Source organism: Spinacia oleracea, chromosome 5, assembly GCF_020520425.1.
Source record: "Spinacia oleracea cultivar Varoflay chromosome 5, BTI_SOV_V1, whole genome shotgun sequence".
Lineage (NCBI taxonomy): Eukaryota > Viridiplantae > Streptophyta > Magnoliopsida > Caryophyllales > Amaranthaceae > Spinacia > Spinacia oleracea.
In genome coordinates, this window is record NC_079491.1 from 44952918 (window position 1) to 44969354 (window position 16437).

Genomic DNA, 16437 nt, shown 5'->3' on the forward strand with positions numbered 1-16437 from the left:
TACCTATCAACCAAGAGTAGTTTCTAGACTATTAGCAAAAAGCTTTTGCTTACCTAAAATATTTTAGAATTGAGTCAAAATACATAATGTTCTTAATTTTTCAATGATTTTAGGGTCTTGGAATCATTTTATTCACACCTGCCGGAACAATAAATTCGAATAAAATGCCAATAACTTATTGCATGATTGCTTTAATTTTCAAGTTATTAGTCATGATAAATGTTTAGACTTTGCATGCTTCAATGTATGTTTTAATTATTGTTTATAATTAAATATCTTGCACTGCAGTAAATCCTTTTAGAAAGGTAACAGTAAATTTCCTTGATTGGTAGTGAATCCAAGAACGATTCACGGAAATGAGAGAAAATGAGCAATTTAAAATGTACGTTTCTTTTAGCAACTTTTATGGTTGTTTTCGAGTATCAAACTCGAATGGCGAACCGATTGGTGCTTGTGAATTCAAAATACAATGTAGTTTTGAGATCATAAAGAATTGAGTTTACACGCTCAGCTTTACCAATGGTTAACAACCTAAAATCTTTTACCATTTAATTCTCGAATGAGTCTAGTCCCTAGACATTCGAATAGATCGATGCTTAGAGAACTTTAGAAGCTTCTGGTAAAATCATCTAGTTGAAACAGAATATTAACATAAATGGTGAGAACTTTGTTGGAATGACATTGGACATGTCTAAACAAAGTATAAAAGTCAACACTAGAGAATTCAATTCTTAAGGCTATTAGAAAGGGTACAAGAAATAGGAAAACAAAGGAACAAATAAAAGGAATTTACAATTCCGTTTCTACCTATAAGTTTATGTTTAAAGAGAAGTGACCTAGCAATTAAACTTCCTTGGTATCATATACCGCTTGAGGTTCTTACTTCGGTAATAACTCAAAATAATGGAAGCTAGGCTACACTAATGGCCTACAAGTGGGAAATGAAGCATGGCAATGCTACATTAGTTGTAGGGTCATCTAGTTTGTTTTAAGTCCTTTCAAAGGCTGGAACTTAATGGCTATTTTGTTCCATAATCAGCATACCTAAATTTCTGTTTTCAAACACAGAAAGACTCACATTCAAGAAAAACAAAAACAATGTTTGTTTGTTTATTTGAATGAAATGGTCAATTACGGGTTGAGTCAATATGCTTGATTAAAACAAACAACTCTTTAAAGAACTTTACTAGGTTCAAATCAACCCCTTGATTTGAGTTCCACTAATCTTTGGCATTGTTGCTTAGACCATATCAACAAGTTAACATTCAAAAGCTCTATTTTGATGGACTTTTGAAAGTTGATTGATTTCTAGATCAATTTAAGACAACTAGTCTTACTTGTTGAGAGTAACAAAAGATATGAACTATTGTTAGAACGCTTAGACAATAGAGTTCAAAGCTAAAGAAAGATTTTATGACTTTATTATTTCACATGGATTTGAGTGAATATAGGTTTATTTACTCAAATGTGATATAAGTTGAATTTGTTTGGCTAGTTCAAAGATTCAGAAGTATAAAATCCACTTGGCAAGAAATCATAAAGATCTAGGTTAGATCATGTTATTGATTACTTATACCAAGAATGATCATCAATGATTGTGTGTTGTAATTTCACGATCTAGCTCCATAAGATATGGTATATCTAAGTTGGAATGATTGAAGTCAATTACTACTTGATTCGATCAATGATAATCATGAAGAATTTTTCCTATAATTTCTAAACAAAATGCTCAACTACCACCAAACTAAACCAAATTCGTCAAAGCTATTGAAAAGTAATTTCAGAATATCTTTTCAATAATATATATCTAGAGAGTTGCTAAACCCAGTGGGAGCTTAGTGTTTGTCATTCGGCAAACTAAGACCCAAGTCTAGATATATGTTTCATTGTGATTTATTCAAATGAGACACAAGGGTATTGTTTCTACCACGACTTTTTGAGAACATAATGTTTGTTTGCTCGAAATAATGTCCTTTTGGAGATTCGTTTCCAAAATGACAAGTGGGAGAAAATAGACCTCGAAAGTCTTTGAGGCGAACAACAAACATAAACGGACATTCCGGAGGCTTTTCGAAGTTCTTCAGAAAATCCGAACACTTATTCTTTAAGGACTTTAGAAGTGGCTTTAAAGATTAGACATCTCTTAGAAGACTTTACAAGTGCTTCAAGGAGAACAGAATATTCAAAGGACTTTTAATTGGCTATTGATATTCTATTGTTTGATGTTCTATACCCAAGTAGGCATAGTATTCAAGTAACTAGAGCTATGAGATTCTTCTATTAGAAAGTGAAGAAACATGGAGTTCAGGTCATTGAAGCTATGCGATTCTTCTATTAGATAGTGAAGAAACCTACAACTTGCAGTCAAACTATTATCATTAATAAGTTTGTGACTTGTAAGAAAGCTATGACGCAATATAAATTCCCTAAAATGGTTAAAGGCCATATATAGACTCAAATGTTTTAGATGGTTAAAGGCCATAAAACATAACCAATGTTTTGATGACAAAATTGAAATTTTGTTGATTTGCAAGAATAGTTTCACACCTATTGGTTGCAAGTTTGTTTTAAACCATCAAACATGGAATTGTGTTCACACACAAAGCTAAATTAGTTGCTAAAGGTTACAAGCGAATTCATGGCATGGATTGTGTTGAAACCTCATGCATAATCGTAATGCTCAAGTCTATAATTCAAGCAATGATTGCATATTGGTATATATGGCAATTGGATGACAAAACGTATTCCTCAATCAAATGTTGGAAGAAACTATGTACATGGCATGTCATAGGATTTGTGGATCCAAATAAATACTTGAAAAGAAAAGCTAGCTTATGAAATCTAAGTACAGATTTAAGCAAGCAATTGGGAATTGGAAATGTATTTTAGTGAAACTAATAAGTATTTTAGTTTCATAAAACGTACATAATTCTTATAGATATATAAGAAGTTTAGTGGGAGTACGTAAAACTTAATTGGTCCTATGTGTATCATACACATATCTCTCTATTGTGAAATAACATTCAAATGCTAATGACTTAGATTTGAAATTATTCATCAATGATGGGCCATGGCGAAACTTAGTGCATACTGGGTATTAAGATCTATTTACAAAGATCTTATAATATTGTTTTGGATTAAGTAATGGCATTTACTAAATCAAACACGAAATACTCCGTTGGAGATATTCGACCCATGTGAATAAATCTAAGTAAAGAATGTTTGAACTATGTATAAGCATTTACTAAGTTAAACATCAAAGGACCTAAGTAAGATTCTTAACCTATATTATATGTCAAAGAATTTAATATCTACTGAAACTAGAATGAGCTAAAGTTACATGAATAGAATTCAATTGGGAATTATTCTGCAAAAGAAATTTATCATGTATGATATAATATGAGGATCGCCAAAAACGTATCGTATGACTTTAGGCATGACGAACATATACCAATCTCTATTGATCTAAGTGAAGATCAACTAGATTGAGATCAAGAAAAACTTATGGTACTTGAAAAGGTACATAGGATTAGTTCTTGATTCAAGGAAATAAAGATATGCTAGATATTGATGCTACACGCATAAACACTGGCAAAAGATCAAGAAAGATCCCTTTGGAGTTAACCATTGGCAAGAACGAGCTATATGCATCGTGTTTGAAATGGCAACATGGATTGGAGACCATGAGTTGTTGCGTGGGAAATTAAAATATTAATTTTTATGTTCTAAGATACAGCTGGAAAGTCTTCCACATAACTGTGAACTGCTTGGATAAGTAAATTTAAACAAAGCATCACTAGCAACCTAAACAATTGAAGTAAAAGTACTTATTGCCTAAGAAGCAATGAAACAGAGTTGTTTATGTTAAAGAGTTCTTCATTGAACTTTGGTAGATCATATGTCTGTTGGCTTGATGGTTCTTCATTGAAAAATGCGTAGAACCACTCTTGTAGCAAGAAAGATTAGATCACAAAATAAACATACTCAAAAGATCTTATCATCATATCTCGAAGAACATTCGATGAAAAGGATATTAAGATTGGCAAAGCGTGATAACTAAACCTAGGCAACAAGTGAGAAGCAACACTCACATTGTAGCACTGGAAATCAAGCATTGGGGTTGAACATTTATCATATATGAAATGTATTTTCATATTCCATTTAATCTTGGTTTAGTATTAAATGATGAGTCCCTTCAATTTGAGGCCCATGGTTGTAAAACATTGGGGTTGAACATTTATCATATATGAAATGTATTTTCATATTCCATTTAATCTTGGTTTAGTATTAAATGATGAGTCCCTTCAATTTGACGATATAATCAAGATAGACTGTCATGACCAGTCCTGTGACTAAGAAATGTCTATCAAGTGAACTTGAATGTCTAAAGTTGAAAATGGTCCATGGTCGGAGTTTTCTATAAAAATGGACGCATAGAAAACATTAGACGACTAGAATGCAAGATGACTAGTAGTTCTGTTTCTTGAACTATGTGGACATGGCAATGTCGTAATCATTTGCATAGATACTTACTTTGGGAAGACTAGTATCGGACAGACCTATGAAACTTTACTGTAAGAGATGAAGATCTGTCATAAGTAAATTTCATTAAAATTATTAGACACTAAATCCTCAATACCTGAGTGATTTGAGATTACTTGTTTGAGAACTGGTTGCTTTGACGTTGACCAACCGTCGCACCGTAAAAGGAGGCTATAAAGGCAACGCTCAGGTAATCACCTATCAAACGAAGTCTAATCTCAAGATCGCAAGATTGGGATTGTCCTCCCATAAATCGGGATGAGATGCTTAAAAGTTGTACAAGGCCACTCGGAGAGCTAGAAACTGTAAAATGCATGGCCGTGCTCGGATGAATCATAGGCTATGATTATCTGTTTATTTGATCAGTTGAACTCTGAAACCGAGAAACACCTCTGGACATAATAAGGATGACAACTCTTACCTTATGTTCAAGAGCAAGCATCGAGCGACAAAGGAATTAGGAAATGCACACTTGTCCCTAAGGACAAGTGGGAGACTGAAGGAAATAATGCCCTTGGTCCAAGTATGCATTCAATGTTAAGTCTAATAAATGCGGTTCAGTATTAATTAACAAGTTAATAATTCAGTGAGATCAAGTGAGCTGAATGCCTAGCTAGAGGCCGCTTCAGTTCAAGTGGAATTAATGATATTAATCCACAGCTTACTCTTGATTGAACCCGTAGGGTCACACAAATAGTACGTAAACGGATCAAGTATTTAATGACATTAAATAATCCATCTATGGATATTCGGAATTGGTGGATCTTGGTTTCAGTGGGAGCTGAGATCGTCACAAGCAAGAAAAGAATACTCCGGAAACGATGATATTACCGGAAACGGAAATATGGATCGTATCGGAAATATAAATATTATCCAAGTCGTAGATGTTGCCGGAAACGGAAACATGGTACGTATCGGAAAATATTATCGGAAATGGAAATATTGCCAGAAACGGAAATATTGTTAGAATCGGAAATATTTGTTCGAAACGGAAATTAATTCCGGAATCAGAAATATTAAATATTGTTCGTATCGGAAATGAATTCCGGAACCGGGAATTTAATCGGAAGCGTATCGTACGAATAAGCATCGGACGAGGCCTGCCGGACGAAGGCCCAGCACGAAGCCGGGCCATCGCCCAGCAAGCCAAACGCGCGCCACACGCCAAGCCAAGGCAGCGCCCAGGCCCACCGCAAGGCAGGCCCAGCGCGCGCCAAGGCCATGGCTGCGTTGTGGGCCTCGTGGCGTGGGCTGAGCGCGCGCGCGCATAGGCGCCCCTCGTGGGCTGCCGTGCGTGTGTGTGTTTGTGTTCATGCACGATTCCTAAAGCTATTAGGATTTGGTATATGATTAAATTCCTAATCCTAAAAGGATAAATTAATTAATTAGAGTTCTTATAGGATTCTAGTTTAATTAATTCGTATCCTAGTAGGATTCCAATTCCCTTTCCATACCTCTATAAATAAAAGCCTAGGGTCATAATTTATAGATACAATTGAAGTATTCTAAAGGTAAGTTTTTGAAAGAAAAATTCAGCCATACACTTGCTACACAATAGCCGAAAATTCCTAGTAACCTTAAGGGCGATTCTAGTTGGTCAAACTTGAGGCGGATCCGGACGTACTGTGGACTATCTACGGAGGGACGACACTTGGAGTCCTGAAGACTTGTTCTTGTTCGTTTCGGGCGTAGCTAGGGAGGGCACGCTACAAAGTGTATGCACCTAAATTATGCTAAATGATTATGTGTAAATAATATCTTTCCTGGCATTAAGGTTTTTCCGCATGATTTATGTTTTGTCATATGTATCATAACCTAACATGACCTTCATCGTCGACCTTCAATCCAGCTACCTTCAACCTTCAATAATCAACAACCACTCATCTCCTTTGCGTAATCGACGAAGGCGCTGCTACTCTAAGAATATAGCATGCTGATTAAACTCCTCACCATCATACATCTTTGATCTCCGTACATGCATTTGGAAAGTAGAATTGCAGATTTTTTATATTTTCGGGAATGAAAGTAAAATTGCAGATTTTGCTTTCCAAGAGTATCACCGGCTAAGTCCTTGCAATATTGGGTTTTTAATTTATTTATTTTTGGAAAAATTACTTTAAATAATCCAACCTTTCGACGATTTTCCGTTAATAATCCAACCTTTGGATTATTATCTAATAATCTAACCTTTATACCCCATTATTTTTTATTGCACCCAAACCACTTGCAACCGGCACAACAAGTCAACACCTTTATATATTTATTTATTTATTCAAAAAAAAAACCACCCTTCCTCAATCCTGATTATTTTTTACTTTTTGATGGAATTATTTTATTTATATTTCTTTGAATTAATTTTACTTTTATTATGTAAAAAAATATTTCTCTCCATCCCTTTATTGTTTATACCGCACCACCACCACTACCCAACCTAATTAACTCAACCATCTCTGTCCTTCACCTCTCCTCCCCACCGTCTATTCTTCACCACCAACAAACAACTACCAACACCCATAATCAACCACCATTGCTAACACCCCTCACCTCCGAATATCTCTCTTTCATCACCATTAAAGTGGGGTGGCGAAATCTAGCAGACATATAACCACACCCTCATCAAGATCAAGAATGGCACCGACCCTTCTCTTAACTTCCGCCGATCTTGTCGCTCATTTTAGTAGTGACACGGATGTTTCAATTATACATGGAGAATCTGCAAAACTAAAATTTTCACAATCAAAAACGCAAAATCCAACAAAAAAACGACATTAACCATGGTTCTCAGTCGAAGAATAGAACCCCAAATCCGTTTCCCCATACTAAAAATTCTGTTGAAATTCTCTTTAGTTTATTTGAGTAATTCTTCATCAATTTTTCACTAATCATAAAAAAAAAAAAAAAAATCGGAATTTCACTTGAAGAGTCATAACTTGCTGGTGATTGACAAGAAATTAAAGAAGAATAAAGAAGGAATGATGATGAAATGGAGGGGAGGAGTTGGGTGGTGGATATGGGAGATGAGGGATTTTATTTTTTTAAGGTAATTTAAAAAATAAAAAAAGGTTTTATAATGGATTTGAGTTAGGGTTCTGGTGGAAGAAGGAACGCCTAAAAAAGGAGGAAGGGGGAAGAAAAGAAGAAAGAAAAAACCAGGAAAAAGGAAGAAGGTAAAGCCCAAAAAAATTATTAAATATTTTTTTATATAAAAATAACGAATGGTTGCATGACACGTGTTAGTGACCTGCTATACCAGGTTGGTGACCTGTTAGGTGCAATAAAAGTTAATAGGGTGCAAAGGTTAGATTATTAGATAATAATCCAAAGGTTGGATTAATAACGGAAAATCGTGGAAAGGTTTATTTTTAAATTTTTTTTGATGTTTTCAAATATATTTTTTTCTAGGATGAAATTAATGGGACATAATGTAATTCTCTTTTGATAATAATATGAATAAAAATAATAAGTTTATTTATGATTTATTATTAAGTAGGAGACTAGTAGTACATGATACATAATCCATCGCTAAAGTGAACCAAACAATGTGTAGAGGATTATAAAACCATTCCAAACCGTACCAAACACAATTACTTAGGAATGGGGATGTCAATCCATACCTCCCTGATATGGGTTTACAATCCATTCCATTCCAATTTATTGAACCAAACGACCCCTAAGAATATTTTAGATGAGTCCGCGTGGTTGAAGATAACAAAGCATTAGAGTAGATTTATTTGCTCCTTTCGTGGATCCCTCACCACTTAACATGATATTTAGCTGCTCAAAAGTTTTTGATAAAGAATCCATTTAAATCAATTTTTGACTTTCTTCATTCTGTAATTCCTTCGTCTTATAATTATTAGTCTTATATGCACGTGATGTGTGCCAATATAATTAAGAAAAAAATTATTTGCATTATTATATCTTAACCTGAAATAAGATGGAGCTTTATAGAATGTCTTATGCTCAACGATCTAATTTTATAAAACGGGAGAAAAGACTATAAGGGGGGCAAGAAACCACGATAGAAGCAGGTATAAGGCGGTCTGGGAGGTTGTGACTCTGTAAGTAGAGGGTCTGCTATCACGGAGAAGGTGGTTACAAAAGGGGGTTTGATAGCTGATAGCAGATAAATTTTGTACTCAATAAGAATTAAGGAGATAATAAAGGTTTACAAATTTAAGGGGGAGAGAATTAAGGGATTAGAAAATTTCGTAAATTACGAAGGAGAGAATCTAAAGATTCAAATTTAAGATGGTTGAACATTATTTTAAATTTTTTGTTGACTTTGGCTGTCAAATTGCAATTCTAGACTTCAAGAACTTTCCAAAGAGTTGTCATTTTCCTAATTTCGATGAATAACGAAGGAGTTATGGCTTATAGAAGATTTGTGCAGTTTTGCACCGAAAACTGACCGGGTTGCGAAATCCGGTGCCACCGGTTTTCGGTGTTTTCCAACTTTTTCTAACCCAAAAATTTGTAAGTATGGAATTAATGTATGCATTTATAACTGGTCGGTTTCTGAAATCTGATGCCACCGGTTTTGAATAGAAAGAAGTCTACTACAGCTCATTGTGCCGAAAACTGTAGACACCTACTTTTGTCCCCATTCCCGCAAGGGAAAGGTTTGATGATGAAAGCATAAAAACCCCACTTGACAACGCATCTCCTATAAAATAAACGAATCTCGATTCCCTATTTCATTTCACCCGAAACCTGCTATTTATGGAAACCTGCTAAAAATAGTAATTGCCGTAAAAGGTAGCTTCTAAAAGTGGCAAATCATAAAAGATAGAAACCTGTCAGAATTAGGTGTTGCACTCCAACGTAAATCCTAAATGAGATAGAAAACCGCGAGAATCTTATTCCTAATAGGATTCGGAAATAAGAGTTACGTATTAATTAAAATCCTAACGAGCCTAGAGTTCGTAACGGGCCCAGACGCATTCCGTCATAAAATTGATACGCGCTAAAAGACTCGAATTAATCTCAAACTCTACGGATTTTAGGAATCCGAATCTGACTAAACAAAACTGCCAGACCCTATTTTCAACGCCCAGCCCTGGGCGCCGAAAATTCCAGCGCCCAGAGCTGGGCGCCGAAAGTACCTGGGACGGATTCTTTTCCTAATCCGTTTCGTATTCAAAATCCTGAAAAACTATCGTTCTACGCCACTTTTTCCTATAAATAGACCCCTAAGTTTGACGTGAAAAGGACACAACAACACATAATATATTCTGAGTATTGACTCTAAACCCCTTAGCCTAAGCCTCTCGCTGCGAAACTGTTCACGCGTTCTGTCGCAATCGATCCATAAATCGAACAGAACGTATCCTGTCCCATAATCGAGATTCGTTAAATAAAAAGGAGAAATAGCAAAGTCAAAGTGGTTAGTTTTCTGAGAACCGTGACGCACCTCTCAAGGGTGCGTCGTAATGTGTCCCTTTTCGATGATTTAACTGCTTTCCTCGCCCTTTTTATGAACTGTTAAACTAACTAATATGATTGTTCTATCACGCCTAACAAATATAATATTTTTGGGAAATCGGATTATCATGCTAGGTCCCTTAATGCTATTTAAATCAGATAATCACGATCGAATTAGTATTATATGTTGCATATTGCTAAAATCAACTCAGATTAGTTTAATAGTTAACGCATGTCCCTTCAATTATTTATGCTGAGCTAGTAAGGATATCCTGCCTCTGGAGTTATCGACGAGCGAATTACTCCTCTCGGTAGTTACAGTCCCCCGAACCCTCAATCTCTACCTTGCGGGTGTATATTGAGAGATCCGCACACCAGGGATCACAAGGGAACCTACGGCCGTCGTGGTCAAACATAAGTGCACTCCCTTTATGTCACGATATCCGGATTTTGTCAGTTTTTCTCATTGTCGTTAAAAACTGAATGGTGACTCCTATATTACTAGTCAATTGAGTGTATACTCACAGGAAATCCAATTACACTTGATTGAATAAAAAGAATCGTCACACCCACGAGGGACAGGTCACGCATTAGCCTCGCGCTTTTTCGACCCCCTCACAGTGGCGACTCCACTGGGGATAGTGAAGGAAATACTCGTGCTTGTAGGTAATCAAAATAGCCGAAGGGTGAAATGATCCTACTGTTAGGTTATGATACATATGACATTACATAGATCATGCGGAAACAACCATTAACCCAGGACAACATATTATTTACACATAATCATATAGCATAATTTAGATGCATACTCTTTGTTGCGTGCCCTCCCTAGCTGCGCCCGAACCGAACAAGAACAAGTCTTTAGGACTCCAAGTGTCGTCCCTCCGTAGATAGTCCACAGCACGTCCGGATCCGCCTTAAGATTGACCAACTAGAATCGCCCTTAAGGTACTAGAAAATTTCGGCACTTTTATGAGCAAGATGTGTGTTTTAATTTTCTCTCAAAAAACTCACTTTTGAATATTTGAAACTTGTTATAAATTGTGAGCCCTAGCCTCATATTTATAGGGGTATGGAAAGGGAATCGAAATCCTATTCAGATACAAATTAATTAAACCTAGAATCCTACAAGAACTCTAATTTAATTAATTTATCAAATAGAATTAGGAATTTAATCATTAACCGAACTCTGCATGTTTTAGGAAACGTGCACGAACACAAACACTTGCACACACACGCACGGCTGCCACGATGGGCCCCATGCGTGCGCGCGAGCAGCAGCCCACGCAGCGCCCGCGCGCGCTGCGCGCTGCGCGTGCTGTGCGCGCTGTGCGCGCTGCGCAGCCTGCTGGGCCTGGCCTTGCGCTGGGCCTGGCGTGGCTGTTTGTGCGGCGCGCTTGGCTTGCTGGGCGATGGCCTGGCTTCGTGCTGGGCCTCGTCCGGCAGGCCTCGTCCGATGCTTATTCGTACGATGCGCTTCCGATTAAATTTTCCGATTCCGGAATTCATTTCCGATACGAACAATATTTAATATTTCCGATTCCGGAATTAATTTCCGTTTCGAACAAATATTTAATATTTCCGTTTCCGGAATTATTTTCCGATTCCGATAATATTTCCGATTCTGACAATATTTCCGTTTCCGGCAATATTTCCGATTCTGGCAATATTTCCATTTCCGATAATATTTTCCGATACGTACCATGTTTCCGTTTCCGGCAACATCTACGACTTGGATAATATTTTATATTTCCGATACGATCCATATTTCCGTTTCCGGCAATATCATCGTTTCCGGAGTATTCATTTCTTGCCTGTGACGATCTTAGCTCCCACTGAAACCAAGATCCGTCGGTTCCGAATATTCATAGATGGAGTATTTAATGCCATTAAATACTTGATCCGTTTACGTACTATTTGTGTGACCCTACGGGTTCAGTCAAGAGTAAGCTGTGGATTAATATCATTAATTCCACTTGAACTGAAGCGGCCTCTAGCTAGGCATTCAGCTCACTTGATCTCACTGAATTATTAACTTGTTAATTAATACTGAACCGCATTTATTAGACTTAACATAGAATGCATACTTGGACCAAGGGCATTATTTCCTTCAGTCTCCCACTTGTCCTTAGGGACAAGTGTGCATTTCCTAATTCCTTTGTCGCTCGATGCTTGCTCTTGAACATAAGGTAAGAGTTGTCATCCTTATTACGTCCAGAGGTGTTCCTCGGTTTCAGAGTTCAACTGATCAAATAAACAGATAATCATAGCCTATGATTCATCCGAGCACGGCCATGCATTTCACAGTTTCTAGCTCTCCGAGTGGCCTGATACAACTTTTAAGCATCTCATCCCGATTTATGGGAGGACAATCCCAATCTTGCGATCTTGAGATTAGACTTCGTTTGATAGGTGATTACCTGAGCGTTGCCTTTATAGCCTCCTTTTACGGTGCGACGGTTGGTCAACGTCAAAGCAACCAGTTCTCAAACAAGTAATCTCAAATCACTCAGGTATTGAGGATTTAGTGTCTAATAATTTAATGAAATTTACTCATGACAGATTTTCATCTCTTACAGTAAAGTTTCATAGGTCTTGTCCGATACTAGTCTTCCCAAAGTAAGTATCTATGCAAATGATTATGACATTGCCATGTCCACATAGTTCAAGAAACAGAACTACTAGTCATCTTGCATTCTAATCGTCTAACGTTTTCTATGCGTCCAATTTTATAGAAAACTCCGATTAGGGACCATTTTCAACCTTTGACATTCAAGTTCACTTGATAGACATTTCTTAGTCACAGGACTGGTCCTGACAGTCTATCTTGAATATATCGTCAAATTGAAGGGACTCATCATTTAATAAACCATAAATTAAATGGAAAAATGAATTCATTTCATTTATTGTGAATGATTAACCAATAATGTTTTACAAAGATTTAAACTCTAAAACTTTAAAACATTAAACAGAGACATCAAAGCCATTCTCCAATATGCTTGATTCCCATAGCTGCAGTGTGCGAGTTGTGCTTCGCCTGCGGCAGAGGTTTAGTTAATGGATCTGATATGTTGTCATCAGTTCCAATTTTGCTTATCTCGACTTCTTTTCTTTCAACGAACTCTCGTAGAAGGTGAAATCTACGAAGTACATGCTTGACTCTCTGGTGGTGTCTAGGCTCTTTTTCCTGTGCAATAGCTCCGTTATTATCACAATACAGGGCTATTGGTCCTTTAATGGAGGGGACTACACCAAGTTCTCCTATGAACTTCCTTAGCCATATAGCTTCCTTTGCTGCTTCATGTGCAGCAATGTACTCCGCTTCAGTTGTAGAATCCGCAATGGTGCTTTGCTTAGCACTTTTCCAGCTTACTGCTCCTCCGTTGAGGCAGAAGACAAACCCAGACTGTGATCTAAAATCATCTTTGTCGGTTTGGAAACTTGCGTCCGTATAGCCTTTAACAATTAATTCATCATCTCCACCATAGACCAGGAAGTCATCTTTGTGCCTTTTCAGGTACTTCAGAATGTTCTTGGCAGCAGTCCAATGCGCCTCTCCTGGGTCTGACTGGTATCTGCTCGTAGCACTGAGTGCGTACGCAACATCCGGGCGTGTACATATCATAGCATACATTATTGAACCAATCAATGATGCATATGGAATCCCATTCATTCGTCTACGCTCATCAAGTGTTTTTGGGCACTGAGTCTTGCTTAGAGTCATTCCATGAGACATGGGTAGGTAGCCTCGCTTGGAGTCCGCCATCTTGAACCTATCAAGCACCTTATTGATATAAGTGCTTTGACTAAGTCCAATCATCTTTTTAGATCTATCTCTGTAAATCTTGATGCCCAATATGTACTGTGCTTCTCCTAGATCCTTCATCGAAAAACATTTCCCAAGCCAAATCTTGACAGAGTTCAACATAGGAATGTCATTTCCGATAAGCAATATGTCGTCGACATATAATACTAGGAAAGCAATTTTGCTCCCACTGACCTTCTTGTATACACAAGATTCGTCCGCGTTCTTGATGAAACCAAAGTCACTGACTGCTTCATCAAAACGTATATTCCAGCTCCTGGATGCCTGCTTCAATCCGTAGATTGACTTCTTTAGCTTGCATACCTTTTTAGCATTCTTTGGATCCTCAAAACCTTCAGGCTGTGTCATAAACACAGTTTCTGTTAAAACGCCGTTTAAGAAAGCAGTTTTGACATCCATCTGCCATATTTCGTAATCGTAATATGCAGCGATTGCTAACATTATTCGAATAGACTTTAGCATTGCAACTGGTGAAAAGGTTTCATCGTAATCCACACCGTGGACTTGCCTGTAACCTTTTGCGACCAATCTAGCTTTGAAAACTTCAAGTTTCCCATCCTAGTCCTTTTTCAGTTTGAAAACCCATTTGCTTCCAATGGCTTGGTAGCCATCTGGCAAATCGACCAAATCCCATACTTGGTTTTCAGACATGGAGTCTAATTCAGATTGCATGGCTTCTTGCCATTGCTTGGAGCTAGGGCTCGTCATAGCTTGTTTGTAAGTCGCAGGTTCATCACTTTCAAGTAATAGAACGTCATAGCTCTCGTTCGTCAAAATACCTAAGTACCTTTCCGGTTGAGATCTATATCTTTGCGATCTACGCGGGGTAACATTACTAGATTGACCATGATTCTCACCAGATTCTTCTAAAGATCTCTGAGTTTCATCCTGAATGTCATCTTGAGCATTCTCTAGAGTTTGTTGTTCGACTCGAATTTCTTCGAGGTCTACTTTTCTCCCACTTGTCATTTTGGAAATGTGATCCTTCTCCAAAAAGACACCATCTCGAGCAACAAACACTTTGTTCTCAGATGTATTGTAGAAGTAATACCCCTTTGTTTCCTTTGGATAGCCCACAAGGATACATTTGTCAGATTTTGGATGAAGTTTGTCTGAAATTAATCGTTTGACGTATACTTCACATCCCCAAATCTTAAGAAAAGACACATTTGGAGGCTTTCCAAACCATAATTCGTATGGAGTCTTTTCGACAGCTTTAGACGGAGCTCTATTTATACTGAGTGCAGCTGTATTTAGTGCATGTCCCCAAAATTCTAATGGAAGTTCGGCCTGACCCATCATTGACCTGACCATGTCTAGCAAGGTTCTGTTCCTCCGTTCTGACACACCGTTCCATTGTGGTGTTCCAGGAGGAGTTAATTCTAATAGAATTCCACATTCTTTCAGATGGTCATCAAATTCATAGCTCAGATATTCACCGCCTCTATCAGACCGCAGTGCCTTAATCTTCTTGCCTAATTGATTCTCTACTTCACTCTGAAATTCCTTGAATTTGTCAAAGGATTCAGACTTATGCTTCATTAGGTAGACATAACCATACCTACTGAAGTCATCAGTGAAAGTGATAAAGTAGCTGAAACCACCTCTAGCATTTGTACTCATTGGTCCACATACATCTGTATGGATTAAACCCAATAGTTCATTTGCTCTTTCTCCAACTTTAGAGAAAGGTTGCTTTGTCATTTTGCCAAGTAAACATTATTCGCATTTACCATAATTCTCTAAGTCAAATGGTTCTAGAATTCCTTCCCTTTGAAGTCTTTCTAAGCGTTTCAAGTTTATATGGCCTAATCGACAATGCCACAGATAGGTGAGATCTGAATCATCCTTTTTGGCCTTTTTGGTATTTATGTTATATACTTGTTTGTCGTGATCTAATAAATAAAGTCCATTGACTAATCTAGCAGATCCATAAAACATCTCTTTAAAATAAAACGAACAACTATTGTCTTTTATTATAAAGGAAAATCCCTTAGCATCTAAGCAAGAAACTGAAATGATGTTTTTAGTAAGACTTGGAACATGGAAACATTCTTCCAGTTCCAAAACTAGCCCGGAGGGCAACAACAAATAGTAAGTTCCTACGGCTAATGCAGCAATCCGTGCTCCATTTCCCACTCGTAGGTCGACTTCACCCTTGCTTAACTCTCTACTTCTTCTTAGTCCCTGTGGATTGGAACATAAGTGTGAGCCACAACCTGTATCTAATACCCAAGAAGTTGAATTAGCAAGTATACAGTCTATAACGAAAATACCTGAAGATGGAACGACTGTTCCGTTCTTCTGATCTTCCTTTAGCTTCAAGCAATCTCTCTTCCAATGCCCCTTCTTCTTGCAGTAGAAGCATTCGGATTCAGAAGTGGGTTGACTGACCTTCCTCTTTGCAGATTTGGCGCCAGTTTGCTTAGTTGGGCTGGCCTTGTTGCCACCTTTCTTAGCATTCCTCTTCTTTCCAGATTTCTTGAACTTGCCCCCACGCACCATAAGCACATCCTGCTTATCACTTTTGAGCATCTTTTCAGCGGTCTTCAGCATACCGTGAAGCTCAGTGAGCGTTTTGTCCAGACTATTCATACTGTAGTTCAGTTTGAACTGATCATACCCGCTATGAAGAGAATGGAGGA